The following is a 15,332-nucleotide window of genomic DNA, read 5'->3' as shown; positions in this document are numbered from 1 at the left end:
ACCATTTCTCAAATATTGTTCACAAACCAGTGATCTGTGACCAGATCTGTGATCTGTGATAAATCTGTGATTGAAGTGAGCACTTCTCCTTTGCCAAGAAAATCCATCCCACCTCTCAGGTGTGCCATATCTAAATGCTGATTAGACACCATGATTAGTGCACAGGTGTGCCTTAAACTGCCACGATAAAAGGCCACTCTGAAAGGTGCAGTTTTGTTTTATAGGGGGGTTTCTGGGGACCCAGAAAACTGACTGTTCCTGACTGGTTTTCTGATCAACCTATAATGAAAAATCAAACATTGTTACGACTCTGGAATAAACAGAGCAGATACAACATGTGTCAACCAATCAGTACCCTCTGCCACTTGTGTCTTGCCCAGTTGTGTGTATTTAGTTTCTTGTCTCCCCTCTGTCCGCGTTGATTCCTTATTATTATTACCTCCCGACGTGCTTCTGCATTTTTGCCCCAGAGTTCCTCCCAAGTTTTCCTTGTTTGCCTTTTCGGAGTTTGTTTGTTTTTTCTGACCAGTACCTCGTTTACCTCCTTGTTTTTGTTCTATTAAATCCCTCTTTGGCTTTACTTCTGCCTCATTGCCCTGCTTAGTCGCATTTGAGTTCTCCATCACATCCACACACCACCACTCTTGACACTTCCATTCAGGATTTTGGGAGTAAACATGGAGGAAGACAACAACAACAAAAAACAACAAAGACTTGTTTATCCAAATATTCCTTATTGTTTTTTCTCACTCTCCATCTTCTCCTAATTTATTTATTTATGCGTTCTTTTCACCTTCATCATCAGCAAGTTCCCCAATCAGGTGTGATTGTTAGACATTTTGTTCTCCTCCTTCCATTTAAATTAAGAAGTGATGCACAATTTCAGTAGAAAGTGAGCAATTCCGACTTTGTAAAACCAAAATATGTACATCTGTTCCAAATAATTCCGGGTTGGCATCAAAGTCACAATGCCCGCTCAGTGTACTTTCGCAGTGAAAAAGTTGATAGAAACAGACTTTTTTTTTTTTTTTTTTTTCCCCTGGTGAACACGGGTGTGCAGATAAGACTTTTGGCTTTACCACGTGGTCATTCAATCCTGCTCAAATGTGACTTTCTCTCCCCGACGGACTTTACTGCGCTCAGCCTTTAATGCCTTTGAGTGGCTCCAGAGGATCAGGACATTCTTAGCTCTCGTCATCGACTCCACTCGGCTGACACTCGCCTCCTCGCTTGCTCTCTATCAGATGCTGGCCTCACGTTGCTTCCCCACTTCATATCAATCTTCCACTCCAAGTACTTTTCTCTTCTCGTCATTCCTGCTCTTCAACATGTCTGACCTTGGCTACAACATCCGTCAGTCAGAAGTTTTTCTAGTAGTGAGTCATTGACTCATTGGGTCATTAAATTGGAATTTGGTTGAGCTAGTCTTGTACTTCTGGGTAGATTGTCAGTCATTCGGGTCATTTTAATATGCAGAAGGTGAATGGAGGCAACTGGGGCTCTTGGTTGACGCTTTACCGTTAATTGAAAAGGCATCCTATTATGAGAGAAGAGTCCACTTGCCTCCATTCAACATATGGAATAACCCTCTACCAATTTCAGATTTGCTAAGACTTCATCAGATGCTGTTAAGTTCTTTTTACAGAATGAAGTTCTTTTCACTCCTCCTGGTGCAGGACCTTACCCACAACTTGGAGATCTCCTTTGGATCTTTAATAGGTCTGATTAGGCCAACGTCAGTATGAGATGGTGCCAAGATATTTGAAGTTGTCTGTCAGGGATCTTATTTTTCCTTTTTAAAATCACTCTTTTCTCTCTTCTTCAGATTTTAAACCTTTCCCTTAACTGTGAGATCCATAGTACCGTGACCCTAATCTAACATACAGTCCTTGTCTAGTCGTTGGTCTTCTTCTTCTTCTTCTTCAAATATCCATTGAAGTTGTCAAAGTTTTCTTCTGTTGGTTTCTGATCTTGCCCATTACTTGGAGAGCTCCTTTCGGTCTTTAGTTCTCATCCAAGATTAGGGCTACATTGGTATAAGACGGTAACAAGGCATTTGACAAGCATGTCTGTTGTCCGTCTTAGATTTTGAGATTCTTCCCAAAACCGGTATCTTCTCTCTTTCCCGCCTAACGGATCTTGCCTTCAACTCCTGTACCTTTGAATCTCTTCGGCCTTACGTAAAATTTCAAAAATTGCCATCATGTTATCGTGAAGTTCTTCTGCCCTTCTGGTCTTGGACCATGGCAAAGATTTTGTTTCCTGTCTTGGCAATGATGGTTGTTGTTCATATCATGCTCCTGGGTAGCCCCAAAGGACCACGTGAGCAACTTCTTATAAAATCGCTTCCCATGAATGTTGGTGAAGTGAACACATCAGAGATTTATAGAAATTAAGTGTTACATATTGATATTTATGCATATCCTGCCTTGTTAAGTCATCAACATGGTCAGCGTCTCCAAATAGATAAATAACCATCCATTCATTCATTCATTTTCTACGGTCAGAATTGTGGGAAGCTGTAGTCACTGTAAATGGGCTCAACTGGAAATGGAATTTGCCTTCTTTTGAATTGAAAGATACACATGACTTGGGGTGTAAGACCCATTAACAGTCAATCACAGGGCGCACAGAGACAGACAACATTTCACACCACCAATGAGTTGGAATTGAACACACGCTGTCTACAAAGTCAGACGAATGAAGCAAACACCGTCAGTGACAAGATAAATCAAATATAATGAGAGGAAATTTCAGCAAATTTGTTATTTTAGAAGTGTGTATCAAACTCGAAGGCCTTCACATCAATCACTACCCAAGAAGTAGCTCTCATTTTCAAAACGGTTATTGACTCCTGTCATAGACCTTTACTCTGATCTAACTCAGTCTTTGCCTAGCCGTGTGTCTTTGTTTAGCTTGGATCTCATGTTTCTTCTTCTTCTTCTTCACAATCCCGGCATTCGTGCATAGATGTTGGAAGTTTCCCCACAATGGGACTTTTTCATCTTGTGGCGCTCTCGTTATTCAAATGCCCACAACTTGTAAATCTCTTCATATTTTTGGGTAGTCTCGATCAAGGTCAAGATCTTTATCATGTCATTCCCTGACTTAGACCTTTTTTCTTGTTTTCTGTCTTCTCCTAAGTAGGCCATCTTCTTGTTTGTGACTCGGACGTTGATCCAACGGGTGTTTCCTTAGGACTCTAAACTTATTGGATTCTGGAAATGCGATTTGTAAATGTCTTGAATCAAATTTTCCTTCTCCTCGAGAGATTTCCTCATGTCTGATCTGATCTTGGCTCCAACTTGGAGCGCTCCTGTTCCGGGATGTGGATCTTATGAGTGGTCCCCTTTCTTAGACTTTTGTGTTTCTTCTTCACAAGCCTCGCATACTTGTCTCGAAGCTCTCTTAACTTCGTCACGTCTGACCTTGCATTCAGCTCGGAGATCTCCCGTCTCAGATGTTGGTCTTCCTTCTTGTCCACTTTTCTCTTTCTCCCTTCATTTGCTGTGTAAATCCCCTCTGATCCACTCACAGTAACAACTGGTCACAAGCCGCCCGCTTGTTCTCTCACCATGGATATTTGTTCATCGCTGACCTTTCTATTTTTTGCCTTTTCATTCATACCTCGCACTATGCTCTTCCCCCCCCCCCCCTCTTCTTCTTTCCTGAGCTTTGCCCGAGAGAGTTGTGACACCAACTTAACCAGCAATGTTGCATCCCGTCCAATGAAATATATATGCCGCGCCCTCCCCCATCCTGCTTTCTCCTCAATATGTCTCCCATTTGCACAGGAAAGAAGAAGAAAAAAAACGAGAAGGATTCTGATGAGGCGATGTCCAATTCCCGGGGATGACACGCATGTTTGTGCCACACGATTGCCGTTTGCTTTTCATCTAGCAGATAGATTGGGCTCTTGACCCAACACCGCTTCCCCACGTCCTTGCTCTTTTTTTCATGCCATCTTTCGAAAGACAGTCATCCTTTCTCATTGTTTGCTGACGGATTCTACAGAGGAATTGAAAAGTGTTGGATTTTTTTTTTAAAGTAAAGATTTCTTTCTACAATAAAATATAAAGGATGGTTGGGAAATATTTGGGGATGATTATACAAAACAAACATATTTGTGGCAGAAATTTACCAGGCCACTACATGTGAACAAATAATGGCTCAGTGAAGCAGTGTGTGACTCATTGTCCAAGATCATCTTTAGACACCGTTTCAAAAAGCTGTAAACAAAAACACATTTGGATTTTGAATATGTCACAAATCAGCGCCATTGTTTTGCCTTTGCTCCACTTTGCCAGTCAGCCCCACCCATCTTATTAGCCAATCTGCTCACCTGGGTCCAGAGGTGCTTCCAATCAGCCATCAGCCACTATTTAGGCCTCTTCGGTTCACTCACCCTTTGCCAGATTGTTCTTTTGCACCCGTGCAAGACTCTCCAGCATACTTCTTTGGACTGACCTCCAATTTTCAACTCTGCATGCCTGTCAAGACCTGCCTTATCGTTTTTTTCTCAGCCTTCTGTTCTTGACTACAAGTTCTACCTTGGCCACCACGAGTTCTACCTTGGCTCTTCCTGCTTTCTGTCCCCGTGGCTGTTTGTAGTTGCTCATAATACCATCAAAAACAAGAAAACGTGGTTGCTTTGTTGCAGCAAAGCAATTTCCTATTAACTGATTCAATCCCAAAAACGTATAAATACGTTTTCAATACTTTGTCCTTCACTCCCAAAAACGTATTTATATGTTTTTTTTAAATGTTTTTTTTTTTTATGCTATAGCAAACAGAAGGCTTTATTATAGCTTCTGACCTGAAGAGGTCGCTTAAAGCAATGGTAGTATTACAAAAAAACGGCCATCAGGTGGCAGAAGAGTATAAGAGATCAGCCAGGGCCATGTTCCAACAAGCTCTTCTTTTTTCCAGTGTTCTTTTTTTTCCTGATGACAAAAGAGACTCTAATCTTTCTTTTAGTAGGTGTCCATGTTTTGATAGCACTCGAACACAGTATTCGGTGGGCCTTGCAAAATCAGTCCAAATCCAGTCAAGTGGATTGTTTCAGTCAAAATGGCTGGGAGTGAAAGAGTTAAACAGAAGTACCAAGAATGGGGCCAATCGTCGTTACTTTTTGTTGACAAACTAACCGACTCCTGACAAAACTCGAGAGGTCCAGCACAATCAAGAACGAGAACAAAATTGGTCAGTTAAAGCAAAGTAACAAGCGTGAAGAGTCAACTCTTTCAAGTGTGTAGCCTATCGATGTTACTTTGTTTTAATAAACCACCCTTTTAACGACATAATATTTTTTTGGAATCGCTAATTATTCTTCCAAAGACTGACTCTGTTTGTGCATTTAGCATAATCCTTTAAAAAAAAAGAAAAGATAAATAATAACAGTTGTGACTTAACTGACTCCGACTCGGGAATTTGCACAAATGAGCCCCAACGAGAAGCAGGTATCGTAGACAGATGGGCCGCGCTACATCATGAAGCTTTCTAAGCCGACGCCGTCAAACGTGGGCGCTCAAGTTTGATCCATTTCAAGGATTCGCCATGAAAAAAAGCAGGAGCGAGGGCACGTCCATCGCCGCCTGCAGCTTGAAGTTTGTTTTTGTGTTTGTTTGCCGCACGCCACCATGTAATACCGCTCTAATCGTCCATCTGCGTCCAAATAACACACAAAGTCTCTCCAACAGACGCACGCGATGAGCCAAAAGCAAAGAAAACAACACTTGAAAAAAAAAAAAAAAAAGGCTGAATCAGTATCAAGTGGTATTAGCATTAAAAAAAAAAAAAAAAGAGCCGACTGTGATGACCGGTCGCCCTCTCGTCTTCCTTCTGGCCTCGACTTTATCTCGCGTGTGGTGGACAAATTAAACGGAATTTTTCAGCCGCCCACTCTCGGCTGCTGTGTGCAACAGGCGGAACAGCACATTGTCAGCCTGTTGGACACACTCTGTCAAGGCCTTTCGGATCGTTTCGCTGTCGGAGCACAATTATTTCCAGCCATGCAGATGAGCTCGCTCCGCGTTAACGTTTGGGTTTTTGCACGAGTGACTTAAACATGTATTCGTTGTGCGAGTGAGGAGCTATATGACGTGTCTCGATCATGTCAGAGTTTTTAATTCACCCCAAGTTGAGGTGAGTCCGAGTTGTTCACTCAGTGCTACGATTTGGTTACCGATTATTAGGGATGTAACGATATCCAAAAATCACAATACGATATCACGATATGAAGCTCACAATACGACAATTATTACTATATTGTGGAGAGTTTGGCGAAATTTAAAAAAGGTCACAATATTGTAAATAAACAAGATCATACAAAAAAAGCACAATATTGTGCTTTTGTACATAAGAGCAAGGCATATAAATCACCTACAATCCCTAATAACACTTAATATCGAGGCCCTTACTTGTTAATGCACACACACATCGAGTTCCTCCATATATTGACTTGATTCACAAGAATATTACATTCATCTGACCATTAGCGTTGATTTTAAACATCAAACAGCAAAAACATGCCTTATGAAAATTAAATTGCACTTAAAAAAACTAGCCACGAGAGGGTCCTAGAACTGCACAAATGGAAATCAACCTGACTTTAACAGATGTGCTTCTTTTAAATATTGTGAACATGATGACGATGATATTGTGGCAGTTTTATTGTAACAATATTGCACTTATCGTTACATCCCTACCGATTATGGAGGTATCATCATCATCATCATTTTCATTTATTTCAGGCAACAGTGTACAGTTGAACACAGCAGCAACAAGTCATACTGTAGTTTCATAATATGAACCAATAACTTATTCACAGAGAAATTTGTTTTTAAAAGTATCGGAGAGTGTCGCAGAACTGTCAAGAACAGAACTGTTTGTCATTTGTTGTAATAATCTACAGTTTACGCAATAAGTCACAGTACTGTCAAGAAGGGAGGCGATTGCAGTTACTTTGTTTTAACAAAGGTGGTTTATATACTGAAATAATATAATTGAAATCTAATGCTTGCTCTCTTACAAAATGTTCTGTAAGCTAACACTTAAGCATTTGATTTAGAACGGTTACTTTGTTTTAATGTACCGACTGTTCCCCGACAAAATGTACGTCATAATGCTTATCCCTCTCAGAAACATTCCTGAAGTAGAGGCTTTTAACATTTGATTGAGGAGCATTGCTGTCGGCTGCTTTTACGTTGTGTGTGTGATCTTACAGCGGGAGGTTAATCTTAGCATACGACACCCAGGGCGACGAAGGGGAGCGAGAGAGAGAGAGGGGGGGGGGGGGCTCTCTCCTTGGGAAAAGGGAAGACGACGAGCGGAGTGGAGTCGTGAAGGGAGTGCGCCGGTATTTAATTAGCCTCGGATGACTAACTGACTGGCTGGGGAAAGGAAGGGAAAAAAAAGGAAAAGAAGTCCACCTCCGTTGCCTGTCAAGCAGCCGGTTAGCCAAACCCTCCGGAGAGTGACGGATGGCAGGAGGAGGAGGACGGATGCTGACGGACGGGCAGAGAGGGGCCGAGTGACAGCAACAAAATGACAAGCAGACCACAGAATAAAGAATGGATGCCGCCGACGGGGACGCGATTACAGGCACGACCGTTTCGATGTCGGCTGCTAGAGCTGTTGCTGCCTTTGACAGCGCAAGGAGAAGTGGCAACATAAGTCCTCTGAACATAAACGTAGAGTTCGAAACAAAGCAAATGCCACCCACTGCTGACTGGCCATTCCACATCCAGTTAGCAACTAGCTAGAAACCAGAAACCATTTAGTGTCGCACTAGCAACCAGATAGAAGCAAGCCAGCAATACCTTGCAAACACTTGACAGACTCGACAACCAGCTAGAAATCAGTTAGCAAATAGCTAACAATCACTCAGCATCCACTCAGTAATCACTTAACATCCAGTTAGCGACCATAAACAGCTACTTGATACCGGGCTAGCTTGCTACAAATGAACATCTTGTTGGCACCCGGCTTGACATCAGAACAACCACTCAACAACCAGACACCATCTACTCAGTAACCACAAAGCTAGCAACCATTTAACGGCCATTTGGGACCTGGCTAAAAACCAGTCAGCAACCGGCAAGAAACCAATTGACCTTACTGTAAACCACGCCCGCATGACCTAGTAAACCAATCAAGACGCAAGACGTCATGTCTGCGACGGCACGTGCGTTTTGCTGTGGACAAACAAAAGCAATTCAGCTCCCTGTAGTGCATCGCGTCATTTGCGTTGCAGTGTTACGTCCGCTTCTCCTGCCCAGGGATCTCCTAACCGGTGGTACAGAGAATGAGCAGGCACTCTCGTTTTGTTGCTTCACACCAACTTTTTATTGTTGGACTCTCCAACCAACAGAACGTCCACACACACCAGCTCTTCCACTCTCATTTCCTTTTCTAACAACACCGCCCTCCTGCGACTGTAGCACGTGGTTATCCAAAGCCAAGAAAAAAAATCAATAAAAATGGTTAAACACTGTAGTCACGGCTTGTATAAGAGTGACAGCCGTTATTCCGATCGACTAAACGGCGTCCTGGGATAGTCACGGCTTGTTTAACTCATTCACTGCCTTTGACAAGTATACTTGTCAATTGCATTTTTTAGAGCGGTGCTAAATGGGGGCGAATCTGAGCATGCTCCACTGTAAATATCAAACTTGGAAACAACTTTACTGATGCCCAACCACCGGTAGATGACATCATTGCCCCATTTTATACGAAATAAACACAGTTTTAGAGTCCATGGGAGAAATGGCTGTATTTTGGCAAACCTACATTTTTCTACTGTCAATTATAAAAGAACGGGACGGGGCTAAAAGTTGGGAGTCTATACTGTTAATTGGTAGATTCGGTTTATATATATGAATGTAATATCTCGTGAGTATTGACAATTTAAAAATTTTCTAAAATGACTGGCAGTGAAGGAGTAAGAGAGACACCATCCGGATTATTCCCTTCCCTAAACCCTCAAACAAGTACGAAAAATGTCTCTGCTGGATCAAACTTTGTGGAGGACCACACACACAACCGGTCGGATCCCTCCAAAATGACCAGAAAGTAGTACGTTTGAGCTAAGGTAATGTTCTCCATTGTTGTATTTAGCCAAAGGCTAACGATGGCTCCGGGTAGCTAACCGTCCTCACGTTTGACTTACTATTTACTATAAATGCTAACAAAACATTGAAACTCTGAGGTAACAAATTCATTCTTACCCGGCTTGACGGGAACAATGTCCAAAAACTTTGGTTTTGCTGACAATCGGTTGAAGTGAGTGAGGAGACTGTCTTTCCCTGACTTCTGTTATAAAGAGAAATATCGGTGTCATGAAAATACCTGACCGAGAAATCACAAGGAAGATTTGACAACTTTTGCATTATTGTGAATGCATGTCAGCTCATCTAAAATGTTGGCGGCTGCTGCCTGTCGCATTTTGTGGGCGGGGAGGGGCGTGCCACGGTAAGGTCAATTGGCTGGTCATATGTAACCAATGGTAACTAGCCAGAAAACAGTTGGCAGACATCTTGAAACCAACATGTGACTGGTCACTTGCAACCCAGCAACCATTCGCTAGCAATGCGCTAATACCAACGCATCAATCTACTCGATACGCCATGAAACAGCCAGCCACTCTGGACCCAGTGAGAAACTAGTTAACAAGTAGCTAACAACTACTTGGTATGCTTACAACATCCAGTTAACTCTTTGACCGCCATAAACGTTTAAAAACCTTCAGTATAATCCTAGGATTGGCCGCCATAGACGTTAATTGACGTCTACTATGTTTTTTTTATGGAAACGGGTGGAGGAAAGCCTTGGGCAGCTGTGCTCCAAGTATCAAGCCGATCGGGTTACTATATGAGTATTCCTGGCCACTAGATGGCTGTGATGAGTCTTTTGGACAAGATCGGGTCGGAGACAGTAGAAGAAGAGAGGCTGAGCTAGAGCGTTGAGGGGGAGAGAATGGCTAACTTGGCTAAGGGAGTCAAAAAGGCTACATATGGCAATCCGCTCACGCTTGATCCTTATTTTCAAAGCCCAAAAGCATCGACCAGTGCTCAAGAGCACAGTGATGACGGGGTTAAGTCATAGTTGAAGCGGTGACGCGGCCGTTTCGACCACGTCCTAAGGCCCCACTGGCTAGCGATGCTAATAACGTCCTAAGGCCGCACCGGCTAGCGATGCTAACACCGAAGAAAAGTGGTGCACAACCGAGCACGTCTGCACAGATGACGTTTCATCGGACGATGACGACTACTATGGGTCCGATGCAAGACAGTCTTGGACAGTCTTCCAAAGAACGTGAAGGTAAGCGCTAACATGCTAAGAGATTGCTAGTAAGATTACTTTTCCAACTTTTCGGGCGATCTGCTAGCAGCGTGTGTAAATGTGCTGATATACACTAAAACATCTATTACCTATACAAACGTGAATGTATATTTTATAGATCGTGCTCACAGCAACGTCCGACCGCTGGTTCTACGACAAAGAAAGGTAATAAAACGTTTTTAATACACCGCAACAATAAAAGGAAAGTCTTTCGATAGTATTGTAATTGTATATGTTTCTTTCAGCTCCTACTCAAAGTGACCCTTCTCACAGTGAGCAGAACAAAGGTAAAAAGAAAAAAAAAAAAAGAGATTCTCCACAGCACTAATAAAATATTTGATGGTAAACGTCTTCTATAATTTACAGAATGTGCATCAACCAATACATCGAAGAAAAAAAGGTAAACATGCACACACACACACACACACATTGCATCACAGTGCTCTAAAATAATATATGATATTGAAATGTATATTTGCACATCCCAAAGTCTGGCTGGCTTGAAGTTGATGAATTCGGCTGGCAGCCAACCATCTTCCCCTTTGCTGCAAAACCAGGACCAAGGGATGCTGCAGCAGAGCTGAATTCCCACCTGCCAGCTGACATCCTGGAGCTCTTCATCACGGATGAACTTCTCCAGCACATCGTTCATCATATCAACCTCTACGCAAATCAGTCCATGCAGAAGCAGACTGACAAAAACTGTTGCGCACGTGTAAATAGTTTGCAAAGAGTTTTCCAAATTGATTGTTCGGATTGCTACTGTTGCATGTAAATAAACTGTTATTTTGCAATCAAAAAACATTTTTTATTGTTGGGGTAGTGTTTTATAGAAGTTTAGGTGTTTGTAGAATCACTCATGCAAAAAAAAAAAGTGCCAAATTCACTAGAGTGCATGAAATAACATCGTTTCACAAAAAGCTTGATTTCTCCGTATTTTGGAAGAAAATAGAGGATTTGGGTGAAACGAAGCTGTTTTCTACTGTTGATTACTGAAGATCCGAATAAGGTAGAAACAAACTTTTTTTAGATGAAAGATGAGACTTCAATCTTTCATGTGGTAGTATCCGCGTTTCCATAGTCCTAACACAACATTTTCTGTGGAGCTTGAAAGATCGGTAAAATTCTGTAAATCAGCTGGCAGTATAGGGGTTACCTTTTCCGAAAATGGCTGGCAGTCAAAGAGTTAACAACCAGCCAACAAACACAAAGCAATTGGAAGACCTTGTGTGCTGCATTCCTTACTGTATGTGCTCTGAATCATTTCACCCCAATCTCTCCTGACTTTGTCTTGTACGATTGACGGTTTGTTCAAATGTGACATACCCTGTAAATCATCATTCCTCGAACACGCCAACAAAAAGGTTACAGGGCCGTTAAGGAGGATGCGCTTCTGCTTGTGTCGTCTCCTCTGAGAGAACAAACTCTCTCACATACGCGGCGGCTAATAAATCTAAAACATCTTTTATAGGATTTTGGGGCCGGGTGCTTCAATCCAGTTGAGTGGAGCGAGATTTAATCTGTGAGGCCTTCGCCGCTATTCAAGGTAATATTTGCTGACCATCTGCTCTGGCGGCAATCAACAAAAAAAAAAACTTGTCCAGAGACGCTCTGACAAAAGTGTTCACCCGACATTTTCTCTTGTTTATGAAGGGCCAATTTGATATACTCTCCTCCTGTGAAGCCATTTTTGTTTTCCCCTTTTATAAGATAGGAAAAAGAATCAAAATGGTTTCATTTTCAAGTTTGACACGGACAGGTGAGAGGTTAGACAGTTTAAGGGGAGTGCTGTAAAATGGCCAATTCAAACCCACTTGGTTGACTTACTGTCTTTACGCAAATAGTTTTTTGGAGACTCGTTTGTGAGTCGTGACAGACATGCCTGCCAAGTTTCTTGGCAAAACTGATGTTGGGGGCAACTTCCTGAGACTTTTTTTTCTTTTTTTTTTTCTTCCAGATCTACTCATGATACACGCCCATCAGATATCATGTTGCTAAGTGAATTTGATTTTGGGGGGCGGATTTAAAAATAAAAATAAAAATTCTCTCTGCGAAGTCCTCCTTTGAAAGTCCCTGGAAACGACCAAAATGTCCTTGTTAAAATGGTTACCAAAATGGAAGACTTCTTGTTTCTAACCAGGCATGGCTTCTTCAGACTATTTTTGTGCGTCTCCCCATAATAAAAGCGTCTACCAAATTTCATGTTGCCAATATCTAAACAGTTGTAATGACCACTGAAAATGGTCAGTGACCCTAAAATCGCTTCAAACCAAAATGGCTGACTTCCCATGTCTTTTCTGGCATAGCTTCTTGAGACTTTTTTGTGGATCTACTCGTGGTAGATATGTCTCACCAAATTTCATCTTGTTAAATCAAATTAGCTTCTAGGGCTGAATTTTCAAAAACTCTCAATCAAGTCAGTCGTTGGACGGCCCTGGAAATGACCAGAATGTCCCAAACAGGGTTGCTTCGGATCAAAATGGCAGACTTGTTTTTTTCCTTTTTCTTTCAGACACGGCTTCTTGAGACTTTTTTTGTGCCTCTACTCATGATTGAGGTGCCAACCAAATTTCATGTTGCTAAGTGAAATCTGTTTTGTGGAAAGAATTTTTAAACAATTGTAATGACTCCTGAAAATGATCAGTGACCCTAAAATCGGCGCTTCAAACCAAAATGGCTGATTTCCTGTGTCTTATCTGGCATAGCTTCTTGAGACTTTTTTTGTGCAGCTACTCATGATTGAGGTGCCAACCAAATTTCATGTTGCTAAGTTAAACCTGTTTTGGGGAAAGAATTTTTAAACAATTGTAATGACTCCTGAAAATGATTAGTGACCCTAAAATCTGCGCTTCAAACCAAAATGGCTGATTTCCTGTGTCTTATTTGGCATAGCTTCTTGAGACTTTTTTGTGCATCAACTCCTGGTTTAGGTGCCTACCAAATTTCATATTGCTCAGTGAAACCTGTTTTGGGGAAATAATTTTTAAACAATGGTAATGACTCATGAAAATGGTCAGTGACCCTAAAATCGGCGCTTCAAACCAAAATGGCTGACTTCCCGTGTCTTTTCTGGCATAGCTTCTTGAGACTTTTTTTGTGGCTCTACTCGTGGTAGATATGTCTCACCAAATTTCATCTTGCTAAATCAAATGAGCTTCAGGGGCTGAATTTTCAAAGATTCTCCCAGGCAAGTTTGCTTTAGAATGTCCACTGGAAATTGGTCAGCAAAACTGTTCATGTGCAATTTTTAGGCTTTGCTTCTTGGGACATTTTTGCAGATCTACTCGATATACATGTCGACCAAATGTCATGTTTTTCTATACAAGTGTGTTTGTCTTGTTCCCCCATCTTGCTCGTGGCTTTTCAACCTTTCCTTCTTCTCCCGTCTGCTTACCTTGATAAATAAAACGGCTTGTTTGGTAATACGCATCCTCGGGGGGGTTGAAGATAAACATCCGGATTGAGTGTTGGGGATTCGCAATCTTCAGACAGCAGCCTAAGATGAGCGCCTTCAGCCCCCCGAGGACACACTTTGACGCTCTCATCGTCTTCCTTGCGCTCGTATCCGAAGACGGTCTTTCTTTTACGTCAAGCACCTGAGTGTGTCCTCCAATCATTCAAAGTCATTCCGTGCACTTCGGGAAGCTTTTCAAATCACTCAACGTTGGATTCACGCAGACTCGCAACAAATATTGACAACAGAAATTTTCTTTTAAGAAAAATATTGATATTTGTTTTAGGAAATAAAAACTTTTTAAAAATGTGTTTCATTTTCTTTTCGTCAACCACTGATTCACCTATTTGTGGATTTTTTTTTCTCTCAATACTTTTTAAAATTGTTTAGAGCTCCTGTTCACCGACCGGCCAGTCTTTATCTGCCGTGAATTTGGGGGTACACTGTATTTCCTTGCGCTAAAACTATGTTGTCAGAATTTTAGTCATACTTAACTCCTTGCCTCCCAGTTGTTTCCACAGAAACAATCTCCTTTTACTGGATTTTGACTGATTTCGCAAGGCCCACTGAATATTATGTACTATTGCTATAAAAACATGCTAACTACCAAAAGAAAGATTAAAGTCTCTTCATTCATCAGGAAAAAAAAAAGCATATTTCAATCCGTTTCCATTTCACAGCAATTAGCATTAGAATATAGTTTCATCATTATTCACAAATCTATTTTAAACTGTGAGGGAAACAGCAACATGGCCCTGGTTGATCTCTTATACTCTGCTGCCACCTGTTGTCCGTTTGTGTAATAACTACCATTTCTTCAACCGTTCTTTGCAGTTGAGAGGCTACATCAAACACTATACTCTAGCATTAAAAAACAAAAAAAGAAAACATAAATACATATTTGGGACACTAAACATTTAAAATAGAACGTATTTCTACGTTTTTGGGAGCAAATGCATTAATGGGAGAAAAAAAGTCATTTGAGAAAAAAAAAAATGGTGATTTTCAACAGTACAAAGTAGACTTGTGCTAATCTGGCTGATATTTTGGATTTTTTGCTAAATCTGTCATGGTTTGGGTTGGGTTTTGGTTGTTTTTTTTTACTTTTACTTACGTCATGGTTCAGGGTTAGTTTGGGTTTTGTTTGATTTTATCCTTGTTTTTCTTGGTTTCAGTAATGATCTTTGTTTTGTGCTGTTGTCCTTGTGTGCCCCCTCGTCTTGTCAAACATTGTCATGTCCACCTGTGTTTGCCCGCCTTTCCTCATGTGTCAACCAATCAGCACCCTCTGCCACTTGTGTCTTGTCCAGCTGTGTCTAATTGTGTCAATGAGTGTGTGCGTATTTAGTCTCTTGTCTCCCCTCTGTCCGCTTAGACTCATTGTTTTCACTCCATGGTGTCATTTTTTATTTATTTTTTTGCCGTATTGTTTCCCCAATGTCTTGCAGTGCTTACCTTTTGGAGTTCGCTTTTATTTTGGTTTAATTAAATTGCCTTTTTACTTCACCTCTGCCTCCTCGCCCTGCATTTGGGTCCA

General features: G+C 41.5%; 2 long non-coding RNA genes across 3 annotated transcripts in view; one reads left to right on the top strand and one right to left on the bottom strand.

The window, feature by feature from the left end:
* LOC144019296 (uncharacterized) overlaps nt 1–15,332 on the bottom strand; it is a 148,813-nt gene that overhangs the window by 48,432 nt on the left and 85,049 nt on the right. The window lies entirely within an intron of this gene.
* Nucleotides 9,962–10,721, top strand: LOC144018466 (uncharacterized). The gene is made up of 4 exons (XR_013283440.1): nt 9,962–10,320; nt 10,460–10,506; nt 10,587–10,628; nt 10,708–10,721. It is a non-coding gene; the product is annotated as an uncharacterized LOC144018466 (long non-coding RNA).

This window comes from Festucalex cinctus, chromosome 5 (assembly GCF_051991245.1).
Source record: "Festucalex cinctus isolate MCC-2025b chromosome 5, RoL_Fcin_1.0, whole genome shotgun sequence".
Taxonomy (NCBI): Eukaryota; Metazoa; Chordata; class Actinopteri; order Syngnathiformes; family Syngnathidae; genus Festucalex; species Festucalex cinctus.
Note: the sequence above shows the minus strand (reverse complement) of the source record. Positions and strands in the feature narration are given on the sequence as shown.